The sequence below is a fragment of the Cetorhinus maximus genome, chromosome 7 (genome assembly GCF_964194155.1).
Source record: "Cetorhinus maximus chromosome 7, sCetMax3.hap1.1, whole genome shotgun sequence".
Taxonomy (NCBI): domain Eukaryota; kingdom Metazoa; phylum Chordata; class Chondrichthyes; order Lamniformes; family Cetorhinidae; genus Cetorhinus; species Cetorhinus maximus.
The window spans coordinates 4,523,288-4,541,654 of NC_135885.1; the positions used below are offsets into that span (position 1 = coordinate 4,523,288).

General features: G+C 49.3%; 1 long non-coding RNA gene across 1 annotated transcript; it reads left to right on the plus strand.

Moving 5' to 3' along the window:
* Positions 1-756: 756 nt before the first annotated feature.
* Positions 757-5,995, plus strand: LOC144682536 (uncharacterized). The gene is made up of 2 exons (XR_013577071.1): positions 757-967; positions 4,275-5,995. It is a non-coding gene; the product is annotated as an uncharacterized LOC144682536 (long non-coding RNA).
* Positions 5,996-18,367: the final 12,372 nt, after the last annotated feature.

Below are 18,367 nucleotides of genomic sequence, written 5' to 3' on the forward strand. Positions count from 1 at the left end.
TCCACCCCCCACCCCCCTCACACCCCTCCCCACCCTCCACACACCCCTCCCCACCCCCTCACACCCCACCCCACCCCCTCACACCCCACCCCACCCTCCACACCCCACCCCACCCCCCTCACACCCCTCCCCACCCCCCTCACACCCCACCCCACCCTCCACACCCCACCCCACCCCACCCTCCACACACCTCTCCAGCCGGAATTTAGGTTCTACAAGTCAAATCAGTCAAAGTTTGACTGTTGGGTAATGATGTTTTTGCATTAGCTGTTCTGTTATTGATTTTTATCTCTTTCTCATGGGAAGAGGGGGAGACATTTAATGATTGATGTGAGCGATTGACGTCAGAATTCACCGTGTTCTCGCGAGTTTGGGTGCCAGCAGGAGTGGGCACCTTATACAGTTCAAACCACCAAACGGTGGGTTTTACTTTGTTTGTTCAGGTGATGTGGGCATTGCTGGCTGGGTCAGCATTTATTGCCCATCCCTAATTGCCCCTTGAGAAGGTGGTGGTGAGCTGCCTTCTTGAGCCGCTGCAGTCCATGTGGTGTAGGTACACCCACAGTGCTGTTAGGGAGGGAGTTCCAGGATTTTGACCAGTGGCAGTGAAGGAACGGCGATATATTTCCAAGTCAGGATGGTGTGTGGGCCGGTGGGTGGTGGTGTTGAGCAGGTGGCTGCGGGTGAGGGGTAGGGAAGGGACCGATGTAGTGGGTCCAGTTTCCTGTCCGTGTGCTGTCAGGGCTTCTGGAGATGGCTGCCTGCTGTCTGTACAGCAAAACCCAACGATGGTGTCGACCATTTCCAGGCCAATGGAGGGGAGTGGAGTGATTCTTAAAAGGGTCACAGTTACAAGAGACAGCAGAAAGTGAGCCGATGAAGCTTTACTCATCTGATTTTGTGGCTAACTCAACTTTGCTGTTTTCTAGGTCTTTAAGAAGGTGTGAATGCCTGTCGTACACTTAAGGTGAGGATAGAAACTGGCCGGGTACTGACGCTGACTACAATCCCCACACTCAACCCTGACCCCGACTGCGACCCACACGTTCAACCCTGACCCCGACTGCGACCCACACACTCAACCCTGACCCGGACTGCGACCCACACACTCAACCCTGACCTCGACTGCGACCCACGCACTCAACCCTGACCCGGACTGCGACCCACACACTCAACCCTGACCCCGACTGCGACCCACGCTCTCAACCCTGACCCCGACTGCGACCCACACGCTCAACCCTGACCCCGACTGCGACCCACACACTCAACCCTGACCCCGACTGCGACCCACGCACTCAACCCTGACCCCGACTGCGACCCACGCTCTCAACCCTGACCCGGACTGCGACCCACGCTCTCAACCCTGACCCCGACTGCGACCCACACACTCAACCCTGACCCCGACTGCGACCCACACACTCAACCCTGACCCCGACTGCGACCCACGCTCTCAACCCTGACCCCGGCTGCGACCCACGCACTCAACCCTGACCCCGGCTGTGACCCACACACTCAACCCTGACCCCGACTGCGACCCACACACTCAACCCTGACCCCGACTGCGACCCACGCTCTCAACCCTGACCCCGGCTGCGACCCACGCACTCAACCCTGACCCCGGCTGTGACCCACACACTCAACCCTGACCCCGACTGCCACCCACGCACTCAACCCTGACCCCGACTGCGACCCACGCACTCAACCCTGACCTCGACTGCGACCCACACACTCAACCCTGACCCCGACTGCGACCCACGCACTCAACCCTGACCCCGACTGCGACCCACGCACTCACTCTGACTCCTGACCTGGAATTGGACCCTGATCTTGACCTAGATATGAATTCTGATTCAGATGATGACTGAGTTTGACATTGATCCTGACTAAACTGTTGACCTCAGCCATAACCCTTACACTGACTCTTGCCCGTGACACCAAAAACTCCAAATCCAATCGAGACGTCATGTTGACTGCCTGACCTCATACTGATTCAAATCTTCATTATCCACAAAGCTCACACTTGCCTGAACCTCATCCAAAAGTTTAAACAAGTACATTCAAGGCTGGGTTAGACAGATTTTTGATCGACAAGGGAGTCGAGGGTTATGGGGAAAGTGAAGTTGAGATGACGATCAGATCAGCCATGATCATATTGAATGGCGGAGCAGGCTCGAAGGGCCGAATGGCCTACTCCTGATTCATATGATCTTCACAAATTGATATTGAACCTCAGAATGGCTGCAGTACAGAAGGAGGCCATTCGGCCCGTCATGTCTGTGGAAAGAGCAGCTCAGCTAGTCCCACTCACTTGCCCTTCCCCGTGTAGCCCTGCAAGTTCTTTCTCCTCAGTTAATGATCCAGTTTTCTTTTGAAAGGCTCGATTGCCTCCACCACACTCTTCGGCAGCGCATTCCGGACCCTAACCACTCGCTGCGGGAAAAAGTTTCTCCTCATGTCGCCATTGCTTCTTTTGCCAATCACCTTAAATCTGTGGCCCCCTGGTTCTCGATCCTTCCCCCAACGGAAACAGTTTCTCCCTCTCTACTCTGTCCAGGTCCTTCGTGATTTTGAACACCTCTGTCAAATCTCCTCTCAACCTTCTTTTCTCCAAGGAGGACAATCCCAGCTTCTCGAGTCTATCATTGTAACTAAAATCCCTCAGCCCTGGAAACCAACAGGGATCTTTTCTGCAACTTCTGTAAAGCCGTCACATCCTTCCTGAGGTGCAGTGCCAAAAATGGGAAGCGGTACTCCAGTTGAGGCTGAAACAGTGTCTTATGCAAGTTTAACATTACCTCCCTGCTCTTGTACTCTCTGCCCCTATTAATAAAGCCCATGATACTGTCTGCTTTATTAACCACTCTCGCAAACTGTCCTGCCATCTTCAATGATTTTTCACATATACCCCCAGGTCCCTCTGCTCCTGCACCCCCTTTAGAGTCGTTCCCTTTGTTTTATATTGTCTCTCCAGGTTCTTCCTGTCAAAATGAATCACTTCGCATTTCTCCGCATTGAACTTCATCTGCCACCAGTCTGCCCATTCCACCAACCTCTCCATGTTCCACACCCTCCTCCTCACAGGTTCACAGTGCTTCAGAGTTTTGTGTCGGTGTCGTCTGCACATTTTGAAATATAGATGAAGAAAAGCAGAAATCCCAACAGTGACCCCAGGGGAACCCCCCCCACCCCTCTGCCCCGCACCACCCCCACTTTACCTTCCTCCTGTCCAAAAAGCAACTGTTCATCACCTCTCTCTGTTTCCTGTCACTCGGCCAACTTCATATCCATGTTGCTAAGACCATAAGACGTAGGAGCAGAAGTAGGCCATTCAGCCCGTCGATTCTACTCCGCCATTCAATGAGCTCATGGCCAATCTGATAATCCTCAACTCCACTTTCCTGCCTTTCCCCCATAACTACTGTTCCTTTTCATCCCATGGGCTCCAGCTTTGCCCTTGTCTGTTGTGCGGCACTGTTATCAAATGCCTTTTGGAAGTCCAGGTACACCACATCCACCACATTATCCTCATCAACCCTCTCTTTACCTCATTAAACAAACTTAATCAAGTTAGTTAAACATGCTTTGCCCTTAACAAGTCCGTGCTGGCTTTCCTTAATTAATCTGCGTTTGGCCAAGAGACTATTACTTTTGTCAGGAGACCGGTGACCCAGAGCCTGGTCAAAGAGTTCGGTTTTAAGGAGCATCTTAAAGGAGACGTGAGAGGCGGAGAGGTTTAGGGAGGGAATTCCAGAGTTTAGGGCTCAGGCAGCTGGAGGCACGGCCGCCAATGGCGGAGTGATTAAAATCAGGGAAACTCACCAGGCCGGAATTCGAAGAATGTCTTTACTATGGGAGGGGTTGTAGAAACAGGAAGACTTGATTTTTCAACACTTCCCCCTTAACTTCCCGTGATTCTTGGAGGCCGTGAGTTAGTTGTGAACGTGTCTTTTAACACTGAAGAGGTCAAAGCAGAACAAAAACAGAAATACCTGGAAAAACTCAGCAGGTCTGGCAGCATCGGCGGAGAAGAGCAAAGTTGACGTTTCGAGTCGTGTCGACTCGAAACGTCAACTTTGATCTTCTCCGCCGATGCTGCCAGACCTGCTGAGTTTTTCCAGGTATTTCTGTTTTTGTTTTGGATTTCCAGCATCCGCAGGTTTTTGTTTTTAGGTCAAAGCAGAAGGCCTTTTTCTCGTTCACATTCACCCCATCGAGACAGAAAAAAAAGGGAATTGCAGAAGGAATAACAATCAAACTGCTGCCTTTTTTTATAGCAGGGAACACGGAATCTGGGAGCTGCAGACCGGAGAAATTGAAAGGAGAGGGAGGGAAGGAGAGAGAGATGGAACAGAAGATGGAGAATGAGTCCCCTTCCGTGGGCCACCAGGCCCTCACGACTCCCTTGCAACTGAAGAACTGACACTATTAGAATTGCAAGAGTTCTCAGGAGAGTTTGGGACCGAGTGCCATCAAGAAGGCTGTTTTGTTATTTAAAAGATTTTAATACATTGTTGTAAAACTGTTGTAGCATAGGTGACCTTAAGTGAAAGCTGTACATATTTTACAATCTGTTTTTTCCCCCATAACCCTCCGCGAGCTGGGAACCAGTTTATTTAATTCAACCCTAATTTCCTAACGTTAATGCTGTGCTGTTGACTAGTCTGTACAGCCTGTTGGGGAAATGTGAATAGAGTTTGGGGGGGGCGGGGGGGGAGGGGGGGTGGGGGGTGGGGGGGTGGAAAAATGGTTCAAATCACTCGCTGCCTTTGGTATCCTGTGTATATTATCAGAGTGAATATTAACGCTGCTGCACCAATGATCTGAGGATGAGGGAGGGTCTGGGGTGGGTGGTGGATTGGGGAGGTGGGGAGGGCGGGGTGAGGGATGCGGGGTGGGGAAGCTCACGTGACCACGGTAAACAGACTCCCAGAGCCCGTGACACATCCTACAGCAAAATCTTCCGACGGAAGCTACGCATTTCCACCAAAATGCAGTCAATGGAGGATAGCTGTGAACTGTTTTGGTCTCTAGATTACAACAAAAAAAATGCATATAGAGGCACTGTGGAGGGTTTAAATACCAGAACTGGGAGGTTATACCTATCAGGAAAGGAGAAACAGGCTGGAGCTCTTTTCTCTAGAAAGGAGAAGGCTGAGGGGTGACACGATCGAGGGCTTCAAGATTATGAGGGGCTTTGGCAGTGCCTCAGTTGGTCACATTCCCACCCCAGCGTCACAAGCTCGAGTCCCACTCAAGACACTCTAACCACAAAAATGTTGAGGCTAGACACTCCGGTGCCACACTGAGGGAGTGTTGCACTGTTACATTGCTGTCTCTCCAAAAAACATGTCTTGGGTCGATATAAAGCATCTCATGGCACTATTTCACAGAAGAACAGGGGAGTTCCCCCATTGTGTCCAGGCCAATGTTTATTCCTCAATCGATATCACACAAACCAGGCTACCTGGTCATTATCACATCAGCGTTTGTGGGAGCTTGCTGTGCACAAACTGGCTGTCGCGTTTCCTACACTCCAGAGGTACTTTACTGGCTGTAGAGCTCCCTGAGATGTCCAGTGAGCATGAAAAGCACTATATAAATGCAAGTCTTTCTTTCTGATGTAGAGAACCATTTGCAGGGTGGGGGTGGAGGGGAGTGCGACCAGGAGAAGGGGCCAACGATATAAGATAATCACTAACAAATTCATTGGGGAATTCAGGGGAAATTTCTTTACCTGCAGAATGTTGAACTCGCTACCATGGTGGGGGGTAGGGGGGTGATTGAGGTGAATAGTGTAGACACATTTAAGAGGAAGCTGGATAAACGCATGAGGGAGAAAGGAAGGGAAGGATATGTGGATGGGGTGAGACAATGGAGAGTAGGAGGTGGCTGATGTGGAGCACAGACACCAGCCTGGACCAGATGGGCCGAATGTCCTGTTTCTATCTTTGTAAGATTCTGTACTGTTCGGCTTAATGAAGACTATTCAACTCTTGACGGGAGTCCGTGTGGTTAAGAACTCTCTGAACCTCGGTGGGGGAGACAGGAGGAGGGAGGGTGGGGGGTGGTGGGGGGAGGTGAAGAAGCTGAAATTACTACCCAGGAGTGTTGCTAGGGTGATCTCTCCGAGATGTAGGCCCTTAAATACGTGCTGAAGTTATCATGCCTTTGATTTGACCAGTGCAGGCTGTTACCATAACTACTTGCAGTCGTTGCTATGGGTACCAAAGCTGGATGTTACACATATATAAAAAAAAACACAAGGTAAAGAATGTGACTAAAAATATAAAATAACAGTGACAATCTGACCTTGCCTTGAAACATCTTGGGATTGGGGAAAAAAAAAATTAATATCTAATTCAAATCTGAACCCATCAGTTGAAACATCCTTAAAATAAATGTGGAACAACGCCACCAAGTATCTCCTCCGAGGGTTGCCAATTATTCTCTAGGATTGTCCTGGATTCTCAAGGAATTAGAGATTACTTTCCAGAGCGCTACTGGAAGCAAAAAAACACCCCAGGGAACAAAACCCCTTCAGGGCAGTTAAAAAGAACGATGAGAGAATTGGAGAGAGATTGAAAAGGACTGGATAACCGGATGCAGGGTGGACCGTCCAGTATTAGAGGCAGCCAGAATTGGCAACCCTACCATCAAGTGACTGACTGAACAGGTGAGTGGCACCCAGCTCCAGAGAATGTGCTCCGTTAACTCATCATTCAACACCCCGCGCTGATGTCTTCAGAGAGAAAAGAATCTTGGACCATAAATCAGAGCCCAGACCCCTCTCTCCGCCAAGTACATGCCTGCCCGGAGAATGGGGGACAACATGTGTGGCAAGTGTAACATGCTCGGGAGGCGTAGGTGACTTTGGATCTATGGTTCCCAAAGCTTTCAGTGGGGTGTCGCTGGCTGGGCCCAGCATTTATTGCCCTTGAGAAGGTGGTGGTGAGCTGCCTTCTTGAACAGCTGCAGTCCATGTGGTGTAGGTACACCCACAGTGCTGTTAGGGAGGGAGTTCCAGGATTTTGACCCAGTGACAGTGAAGGAACGGCTGATATATTTCCAAGTCAGGATGGTGAGTGACTTGGAGGGGAACTTCCAGGTGATGATGTTCCCATCTATCTGCTGCCCTTGTCCTTCTAGATGGTAGTGGTCATGGGTTTGGAAGGTGCTGTCAAAGGGGCCTTGGTGAGTTCCTGCAGTACATCTTGTAGATGGTACACACACTGCTGCTACTGTGTATCAGTGGTGGAGGGAGTGAATGTTTGAGGATGGGGTGCCAATCAAGTGGGCTGCTTTGTCCTGGACGGTGTCAAGCTTCTTGAGTGTTGTGAGAGCTGCACTCATCCAGGCAAGTGGGGAGTATTCCATCACACTCCTGACTTGTGCCTTGTAGATGGTGGACAGGCTTTGGGGAGTCAGGAGGTGAGTTACTCACTGCAGGATTCCCAGCCCCTGACCTGCTCTTGTAGCCACAGTATTTATTTGGCTAGTCCAGTTCAGTTTCTGGTCAATGGTAACCCCCAGGATGTTGATAGTGGGGAATTCAGTGATGGTAATGCCATTGAACATCAAGGGGCGATGGTTAGATTCTCTCTTGTTGGAGATGGTCATTGCCTGACACTTGTTCTTCTAGAGTGTGGGTTTGGGAGGTAAATACATTTTAAACATAGAGACAATGAATATAATAGTGAGGAAATGGCATTGAATTGATGCAAGAATACTGTTCATGTTCTGGGCACCCCATTACCGCTAGAGAAAGAGGAAAGGTGGAATCCATAGAACAGGACCAGCGTCACTATGAGAATCTGACCGGACATCACTGAGACAGAGACGGTTAAGTGGGATGTGATAGAAGTTTTCAAAATGATGAAGGATTTTAAGAGGGTAACTGGCGACCTGTGGTTTTCACAGCCTGGTAATGATAACAAGGGGAAGAGACTGAGGATCTGCACTAGTGAAGTGTTAAACTAGCAGGAACATTTTACACAGGTGATTCAGTTGTGTCAAGCTGTGCCCCAAGTGGTTTTTGAGATTGAGATTGACGCCTCATTTAATAATGAACCAGGTTGTTTACCGATGCTGCCAAACCTGCTGAGTTTTATTATATTAGGGGATGGGCAACAAATGCTGGTTAGGCCAGCAATGTCCACATCCCTTAAGAATAAAAACATTTCAAAGAGGAAAACTAAGAAAGCCAGGGCCAGACAGGAAAATAGGGTCAGGGACTGGGAAAATGCAGTTGCCTGTAAAGCCGTTCAATTGGCTGAGAAGAACCGAGAGATTTTGGGAATAATTGACTGGCTTAACCTGTGTGTAAACTCCAGGCATTTCTGTAGCTGCTCAGCTTCCTGTGCCTAGAGAGAGAGGCACATGCATGAAGCACACGTCTATGTAGCTCACAGTTCCTGGACCAGGCTAGAGTCTATGCAGGGAGCCACTCTGTATCAAGCATGGCGACCAGGAGACTCTCCCGCTCTTACCGCCTGCCATCGGCGTGTGTTGGAAGGATTTGCAGGTTGATAATCAACCTGTTTGGCCGCGTTACGAACGCACCTTCCTTGGCCGTCAGGTCCTGGGGCGGGACTTGAACCAGCGCTTCTGGCTCAGAGGCAGGGCCAACCTGCCTAACTTGCTGCAGGGCACCTCCTGTGGCTGTTTCCTGAACACACGGCTGTCAACCCACTGGGGGACTGAGTAACACGAAAGTGGCTCATCCATCACGATAGGTTGTTAACAGACTACACCTGACAATTCATCCAGTCACGGCGCTATTACATAACAGGAGGCCATTCAGCCCATCGAGTCAATGCTGGCTCTAGAGCAAAAAGTCAGTCCCATCCCTGCAGCCCTGCAAGTTTATTTCCTTCAAGTGCCCATCCAATTTACTTCTGAAGTTGTTTATTTGTTTAATTGTTGCCCCTTGGTGGGCAGCGAGTTCCAGGTTATCACTATTTGTTCTTCTTCACCTTCCCCCTGCACCCCTGGCCCAAAACCTTAAATCTGTGTCCCCCTAATCCCTTGTCCCATCAGTGAATGGGGGCAGCTTTTCCTCACCTATCTTATGTAAACCTGTCATCATCTTGTCCCCCTCTATCAAATCTCCCCTCAACCCCCTTTTGCTCCAAGCAGAACAGGGGGAGTGGAAATATGGGACTTTCCCTACTGCACACATGGACTGTGGAACTCTCCCTACTGCTCCTGTACTCCAATCCTCTGGCTATGAAGGCCAACATACCATTTGCCTTCTTTACCGCCTGCTGCACCTGCATGCTTAGCTTCAGCGACTGGTGTACGAGGACACCCAGGTCTCGTTGCACATTCCCCATCTCTCAATTTATAGCCATTCAGATGATAATCTGCCTTCCTGTTTTTGCTACCAAAATGGATAGCCTCACATTTATCCATGTTATACTGCATCTGCGATGCATTTGCCCACTCACACAGCTTGTCCAAATCACACTGAAGCATCTCTGCATCTTCCTCACAGCTCACCCTCCCACCCAGCTTTGCGTCAGCTGCAAATTTGGAGATATGACATTTAGCTCCCTCATCTAAATCATTAATATATATTGTGAATAGCAGGGCTGGGTTTGCCGCTGTTGTTTCCGATGCCTAGGTCAATGCTGGGTGATCCATCTGGCTTTATTCCTCTTTTCTGCAGCAGTTTGTTACAACTGAGTGGCCTTGCTTGACCATTTCAGGGGGCAGTTAAGAGTCAACCACATTGCTGTGGGTCTGGAGTCATGTGTAGGCCAGACCGGGTAAGGACGGCAGATTTCCCTCCCTAAAGGGTATTAGTGAACCAGATGGGTTTTTATAGCAGCTTCATGGTCACTTTTACTGATCCCAGCTTTCTATTCCTAATCTATTTCAACTCTCTATCCATCTCGGCACTCCAGCTCATCTTCTCTGGATGTCAATGAACGTGACCACGGCATTATGGCACTCAACTTGTTCAGTGTTAATTGTTTTTGCAGAGCAACTGACCATGAAAATATGAGGGGGGGGGTGCGGAAACATGTCTACCCACATGCAAACCTAGTTTCAGAAGGTTTGGCTCTCGTGTGGTAACAGTTATGGTAATAAGTTAGTGATGTGTATCATGATGTAACTGTGACATCAGTAGTCATGTGCTAGAGACTCTGTAGAGCTGATGGAGCAGTCTATGCTCCAGAGAGATGTACCTACACTGTAGCCCATCTTGTATGTAGTGTTAATAGTGTAGTTTGAAGCAACCTGACCTGAGTCAGAGATAAAAGCAAAAAACTGCGGATGCTGGAAATCCAAAACAAAAACAGAAATACCTGGAAAAACTCAGCAGGTCTGGCAGCATCGGCGGAGGAGAGCGCTTGCCATTTAAACACTCCACCCTGCTCTCATGCCCACATGTCCGTCCTTGGCCTGCTGCACTGTTCCAGTGAAGCTCAACGCAAACTGGAGGAACAGCACCTCATCTTCCGACTAGGCACTTTACAGCCTTCCGGACTGAATATTGAGTTCAACAACTTTAGATCTTGAACTCTCTCCTCCATCCCCACCCCCTTTCCATTTCTTCCCCCTCCTTTTTGTTTTTTCCAATAATTTATATAGATTTTTCTTTTCCCACCTATTTCCGTTATTTTTAAATGTATTTTCACCCATGGTTTATTTCACCCCACCCCCACTAGGGCTATCTGTACCTTGCTTGTCCTGCTCTCTACTCTTAATTAGCACATTCCTTTAGATAATATCACCACCTTCAACACCTCTTTGTCCTTTTGTCTGTGACATCTTTTGGTTATCTCCTCCTATCACTGGCTGCTTGTCCCAACAACCACCGCCCCCCACCCCTTAAACCAGCTTATATTTCACCCCTTTCCTATTTTTACTTAGTTCTGTTGAAGGGTCATGAGGACTCGAAATGTCAACTGTGCTCTTCTCCGCCGATGCTGCCAGACCTGCTGAGTTTTCCCAGGTATTTCTGTTTCTACCTGAGTCAGACCACATGTGAAGAGGGAGACCTTCCCAGTATAGATTAGACCACGAGACGAGCTCACTAAAATGTGGTGACAGCGGTGGTGATAATCTAACCATGATTTAATGCCATCAACAGACTCCCTCAGGGAGAGAGGCGCACACGCGGTAGCAATGCCAGCACCAGTCGAGCAGTCGCTGCCCTTCCTGCAGCTGTGGGGAAATCTTTGAGGGTCTGCAGAGAGGCCAGCACTAGGAGTTTGAGGAGAAAAAACTTCCAAAGGTACCAAGCAGCATCAGGGTTCCATGCCAAAGAGCAGAAGCACCATTCATCTGTGTCTTACAGCCCTAACATCGATGATGTCCCCTTGGGACAGGGGATAGAAGAGACCTCCCTAAATTTCAGAGCTGTCCTAAAAGTGTTTGGTGCACATTTTAGTCCAAAACAGAATCTCGTCATCAAGTGAGCGTGATCCAGTCAGCGATCCCAGAGGCCAGGAGAAACCGTTGAATTGTTTCTCACTGACCCCTCTAGGTTAGCTAGTTGTCGCCAGTATGGGGCAGTGAAAGATGAACTCATTCGCGACGACTTTGTCATCGGAGCCCGTGACAAAAAAAGCCGTCAGGTTTTTTTTTCACAGACAAAAGACGACCTTAGACTCGTTCGAGCGCTTTAAATACGTTAGGCCGGCCGAACTGAGGGAGTGAAATCGGCCTCTCATCCGTTAACAGACTGAGGCTGCGGACACATCCGCTAGTCGCTTAGGCCCAAAGGAGGCGGCCCCGCCTACTCAAAAGCCCGCCAGAACGGCCAGGAAACCCTACAGCAGCCATCTTAAGAGAGGGGCTTACACTGTGGCAGAGAAGAAAGCAGCGCAGAGGCCAAGGTTGCCCAGCAGGGGGTGTAGAAGTGTTTCCAATGCGGAAGGACAGGACACTTCAAGCAGTTCTGTAAATCTAACAAATCCATTAAGGGAAATGAAAAAGACAGAATATCTACAACACGCGGATAACACAAAAAATTGGGAACAAGCAAAGAAATGGCATCCGCAGATTTCCTTGGAGAGATGAAGGATCGTGAACAAGATGTTTGGTCCACCACATTAGAAGTTAAAGGCTTTAAAACTAACTTTAAAATTGTCACCAGAGCTGGTGTTAAAATACTGGCTGATCATCTGAAATGTCTCCAAATAGGACCCCACAACCCATCAAATATTAAACGGCAAGGTCCAGGTGACACACATCTCCCCATAAAAGGTCAGATAATCACTACACTGCCACAAGGGCCAAAACCTTGTTGAGGCTCTCTATGTTGTCTACAATCAAAGCATATCTCTACTGAGTGGAGATGTCTGTATACAATTGGGCATCCTGGAAAAAGTAGATGTTGACCTACAACAGGGCAACGGGATATCTTTCACGGAGGAATTTCCAAAGTCAGGTGCTAGAGACTCAGTTAGAGCAGATGAAATAGTCTGTACTCAAGAGGGATGTGCCTACCTCCTAGCTCGTCGGGTAGATAGTGTAACTAAAGTAGCTTTGAAGCAACCTACCTGAGTCGGACCAGAGTTACTCTGTTACCCTGGTAAGACAGAAACCTTCCCAGTATTGACCAGGCCACGAGACCAACCCACTAAACAGTGCCTTCAAATAATGGAACTCTGAGCTTAAACGCCCTGAATGATGTTATTTTCTTTTCCTCCAATTTATTTAATCAAAAAACCTTGATAAGAATCCATTGTGGACCCTCAGAAACGTTTTCAAGTTTTCCAAATGTGAAAGACAGCCATGTGTCGGCAGCAGACGCGATGGGCCGAAGGGCCTCTTCTGCCCTGTCATTCTGTGAATGTTGGATTGCCAGATGACTTCACGCCAGCGCCCATGTGACCTCCTGGCCTCAGTATTTACCAATGGAATTAATACAAAGACAATTATTGTGATGTCAGAGGGCACAAAGGTCACTGAAATACTAAAACCCGACCTGATTAAAGAAAAGCGTAAATATAGTGACTGTTTAGATGAGGATTCAAAAGGGTTATTACTTGAGACAACAAACAGTTGAAGGCCTTTGGAATGGAACAAGGTAACATATATAATGTGGTTTTGAGGCCACTTACACTGTAGAATTGTAGAATTAGGAACAGCTTGCTCCTGCCGTTGTTCATAGCCGGCAGAGACAGAGACTGAATGCAACCAGCTCGTGCGCGCAAAACCCGAAACAAAATGGCGACTGTTGGATGTGATTCTGTGACTGGGCAGCACTTGCGGAACAATCCTGAGTGCGCTCATCGCTACACTAACAACCGATTTGAGGTAATCAGTCGAGTTTTAATGTGGCTCATTTACACTTGTTAGATGTGACGTACATTCATACACAGGGCCCCATTCTCTGCAAACAAAAGGAATATGTTCAAGCCTTGCGCCTTTTTCGAATTACCCAGGAGCTTGGGGAGCCTATAGTTCCCCATTGCTTCCCCATGGCAACGTCTTAGCCAATTTGCACCCTTTTTCTCCTGTAGTATAAATTGTTGTGATTGTTTGACACTTGGTTATTCTTGTGTTTGTCCTGGTGAGTGGAGATGAAAAACTTCAGCAACTTGTCTCTCTTTTCAGCAATAAGGTGTAGATTCTGACTATAGAGTTTCCTGGGCGACAAGCTCAGATGGTCCTGTAGCTTTCTATATGATTCCTTAGCAGTGTGGTGGCATTCAAAGAAAAGGCAAAAGGTTCTTCTTCCCTGCTTAGGGATTTGATTTACAAAATTCCTCTCCCTTGCACACCTCACGTGTCCCCCAACTCTTCATGCCTTGATTGCAAAACTTTGCTCTCGTCTTCAAGTCCCTGATAGACTCGACCCTCCTCATCATTGCAATCTCAAAATAGGAGCAGGAGTAGGCCATTCGGCCCCTCTAGCCTGCCCTGCCATTCACTAAGATCATGGCTGATCTGATTGTGGCCTTAACTCCACTTTCCCGTACACCGCCCCCACCCTCCCCCACCAACCCCCAATAACCCCCGACCCCCTTGTCAATCAAAAATCTGTCTAACTCATCCTTGAATATATTCAGTGACCCAACCTCCACTGCTCTCTGGGGAAGAGAATTCCAATGACTAACAGCTTCCTCCTCATCTCCACCTTAAATAGGCGAGCCCTTATTTTGAATCTGTGCCCCCCCCAGCTCTAGATTCCCCCATAAGGGGAAACATCACCTCAGCACCCACCCTGTCAAGCCTCCTCAGGATCTTATACGTTTCAATAAGATCACCTCTCGTTCTTCTAAACTCCAATGAACATAGGCCCGGCCTACTCAACCTCTCCTCATGAGTCAAACCCCTTCATCCCAGGAATCGGCCTCGTGGACCTTCTCTCCTGGATTTCTTTTGCCTCTACTCGTGAAACCACCATTTTTTACCCGCCTCAACCTTGCCCAATCATATCCCATCATTCCAACATGACAACCAATAGTTGTGGAGGATGGAGGGTTCATGGAAAACATCAAGGGCAGGATTTTTTGGCCTCGATTGGCCCTCCCAGTGTGAAACCGCGGTCCGGCCCCGAGCTTGGGCAGCAGTTGGCTTTCTGACCACTCCTGCCCACCCCCGCTGAGCCTGCCCACCCAGGAACAGCTCCTGGCCCAAGTCTGACGGATGTTGGTTAAGGACTTCAGGAGTTTCATTCTTTCATCGGGATGTGGGCGTCCAGCATTTGTTGCCCATCCCTAATTGCCCTTGAACTGAGTGGCCTGGCTAGGTCACTTCAGAGGGGCAGCTAAGAGCCAACCACGTTGCTGTGGGTCTGGAGTCACGTGTAGGTAAGGACAGCAGATTGCCTTCCCTGAAGGGCATTACTGAACCAGACCGATGATAGTTGTCATTCCAGATTTACCAATTGAATTTAAATTCCACCCGCTGCCGGTGATGGGGTTTGAACCCCTGTCCCCAGAGCTGTCGGCTTTTGGCTGGGACCCTGGATTACTAGTCCAGTGACCTTACCACCACACCACCATCCCCCTGGAGACCACCACACCACCATCCCCCAAGAGTCCAAGGTGGGTAAGTGAGGTTGAGGTGCAATCAGCCATGGTCCAACGGAATGGTGGAACAGGGTTGAATTGTCCAATTATCTTTCTACATTCTTTTTTAGGGGAGAGAGTTCCAGATTTCCCCCCCCTCTCTGTGTGAGGAAGCGCTTCCTGACATCCCCCCTGAGCGGCCCGGCCCTGATATTAAGGCTATGTCCCCTTATTCTGGACTCCCCACCTCCACAAGAGGAAATAGTTTCTCTCTATCGACCCTATCGAGTGCTTCAATCATCCTAAACAGCTCAATTAGATCACCCGTTAATCTTTTAGACACAAGGCAATGCAAGGCAGGTCTGTGCAACATTACCTCAGAATTTAACCCTTTTAACCCCGGTATCATTCTGGACAAACTGCTCCGCAATCCCTCAAAGGCTGAACTCAGCTTCCTGTGGTGTGGTGCCCTGGGCTGAACAAAATCACTCCGGATTTCATCCATCTGCCAAAGATCAATCCCTCAATATTCCTTTGTAACTCCCTGTTCCAAACGACACTCGGTACTGAGACACCTAACCTGGTGTTGACAGCACCGTGGTTATGTGGTTCTCTCTTCCTCAGCCCACATCAATGCTGAGAGCAGTGAGAAGCTAAGCCCCAGTATATAGTATAGTTTGTAATAGTGAAGATCGGAGCTCTGCCAATCAGAGGGCAGATAGGGCCTTGGTCATAATGTCTCATCCAAACGTAAGTGCTTCCAACAGTGTGGCACTCCCTCAGTACTGACCATCCGACAGTGCAGCACTCCCTCAGTACTGACCCTCTGACAGTGCAGCACTCCCTCAGTACTGACCCTCTGACAGTGCAGCACTCCCTCAGTACTGACCCTCCGACAGTGAGGCACTCCCTCAGTACTGACCCTCTGACAGTGCAGCACTCCCTCAGTACTGACCCTCCGACAGTGCAGCACTCCCTCAGTACTGACCCTCTGACAGTGCAGCACTCCCTCAGTACTGATCCTCTGACAGTGCAGCACTCCCTCAGCACTGACCCTCTGACAGTGCGGCGCTCCCTCAGTACTGACCCTCCGACAGTGCAGCACTCGCTCAGTGCTGACCCTCCGACAGTGTGGCACTCCCTCAGTACTGACCCTCTGACAGTGCAGCACTCCCTCAGTACTGACCCTCTGACAGTGCAGCACTCCCTCAGTACTGACCCTCTGACGGTGCAGCACTCCCTCGGTACTGACCCTCTGACAGTGCAGCACTCCCTCAATACTGACCCTCCGACAGTGCAGCACTCCCTCAATACTGACCCTCCGACAGTGCAGCACTCCCTCAGTACTGATCCTCTGACAGTGCAGCACTCCCTCAGTACTGACCCTCTGACAGTGCAGCACTCCCTCAGTACTGACCCTCGACAGTGCAGCACTCCCTCAATACTGACCCTCTGACAGTGCAGCACTCCCTCAATACTGACCCTCCGACAGTGCAGCACTCCCTCAATACTGACCCTCCGACAGTGCAGCAACTCCCTCAGCACTGACCCTCTGACAGTGCAGCACTCCCTCAGCACTGACCCTCTGACAGTGCAGCACTCCCTCAGTACTGACCCTCTGACAGTGCAGCACTCCCTCATTACTGACCCTCTGACAGTGCAGCACTCCCTCAGTACTGACCCTCTGACAGTGCAGCACTCCCTCAGTACTGACCCTCTGACAGTGCAGCACTCCCTCAGTACTGACCCTCTGACAGTGCAGCACCTCCCCTGTTTTGCACCGGGAGTATCTGCCTGGGTCTTTGTAGGCAAGTTTCCGGTTTGGGGATTTGAAGGAAATGTTCTGTGGTACAACTGAGCCCAGGGATCGAGACCCGAGCGGCCTTTAGCACCAAAAAGCGTGATCAATAGTTATAAAAGGAGGAAAATTGTGCATGAGGACCTGGATAATATCCTAAGGTGGAAATGTGAATAACGTTTTTTTAAAAGAATGCTGTAATTGTGTATTATCTGTCTCTCGCTCTATATATATATATACTGCCACTCACTGAAGTGTGTGAGCTGCCTGGACAGTGGCTGGGGGGCTGTGGTTGTAACCTGGATTGATTGGAGAGTTTAATCCTTCGCACCCAGCGCTCTGCTGTCTGTCTGCATTGCTGGGAGCTGCTGGAGATGGAGAGAGGCTGCGAAGGGGGACTGACATGCAGATAACTCTGTGTCGTCTGCCCAGTGCAGGAGCAGAGGAGAACCGGGGGAGAGAGACAGAGAGACAGGGACAGGCTCCTGATGCGATTCGGGGCTCCCTCCCTGCAGAAAGTATGAGCATCCCAGGGAGACGATGGGGCAAACACTCAGACACTCCTTCCTCTGCCGGGACACCGAATCCGACCTCATCAAGAACATGTAAGTCTCTCTCTATCTCTAGCTCTCTCTCTGAATGTACAACGCCTGTGGTCAGTGATGTCCAGAGCTTTACCAATGAAACTGTCACAATTCACCCAGGCTGGGAGTTTGGGACTAATCTCCTTTGCCTCTCCCACCCACTTAGACTCAAAGTTAAGGAGATTCTGCTGTTTCCTGAAGCCGAATTAAACATCTCCCCGAGAAGCAACACATTTTTATTCAAGTGACTTCCCCAAAATGCCTAAAAAAAAAAATTGGGTGAAATATTCAGGGCGAATTTCCAGCCTGTTCATGTTTCGTGGTTTATTCTCTTCCCCCCAAAACCAGGAAAGCATCTTCTGGTTTATTTGTTCTTTTTTCCTCTTAAATTCCTGTCTCACTGCCCTGGCTGTGGATCAATCTGGGATTTTCCTGTCTCGCCAGACGAATGGTTGCGCCAGATTGTTAGAAATGATATCGAACTTCAGCTCTCAAGCGATAACTTTATGGCAAAGGACTCCCCTCCTCCCATTAGCATCGATCTCACTGCTGGGTTGAAGTGGTTTCCAATGTTCCTATTGATTTTGACAGGAGGGGATTTGCTTTTCATTCTCTGGTGTTGGGTTTCTGGGCACTTCAGGCAGTTTCTCTGGACTCTTTTTTTGTTGTTGCTTCCGAAACAAAAAGCAGCGATTTCACTGGATTGAACCCAATTTTTTAATCTCCCGCCGAATTTTTATGGTTCATCAGGGTGGAGGGGATTTACCACTGAGAAAGCGGATTTCTGCCAGTATCAGGATCAAACACTCCCCAGGACCGGTACAGCATGGGGTTAAATACAGAGTAAATCTCCCTCTACACTGTCCCCATCAAACACTCCCAGGACAGGTACAGCATGGGGTTAGATACAGAGTAAAGCTCCCTCTACACTGTCCCCATCAAACACTCCCCAGGACAGGTACAGCACAGGGTTAGATACAGAGTAAAGCTCCCTCTACACTGTCCCCATCAAA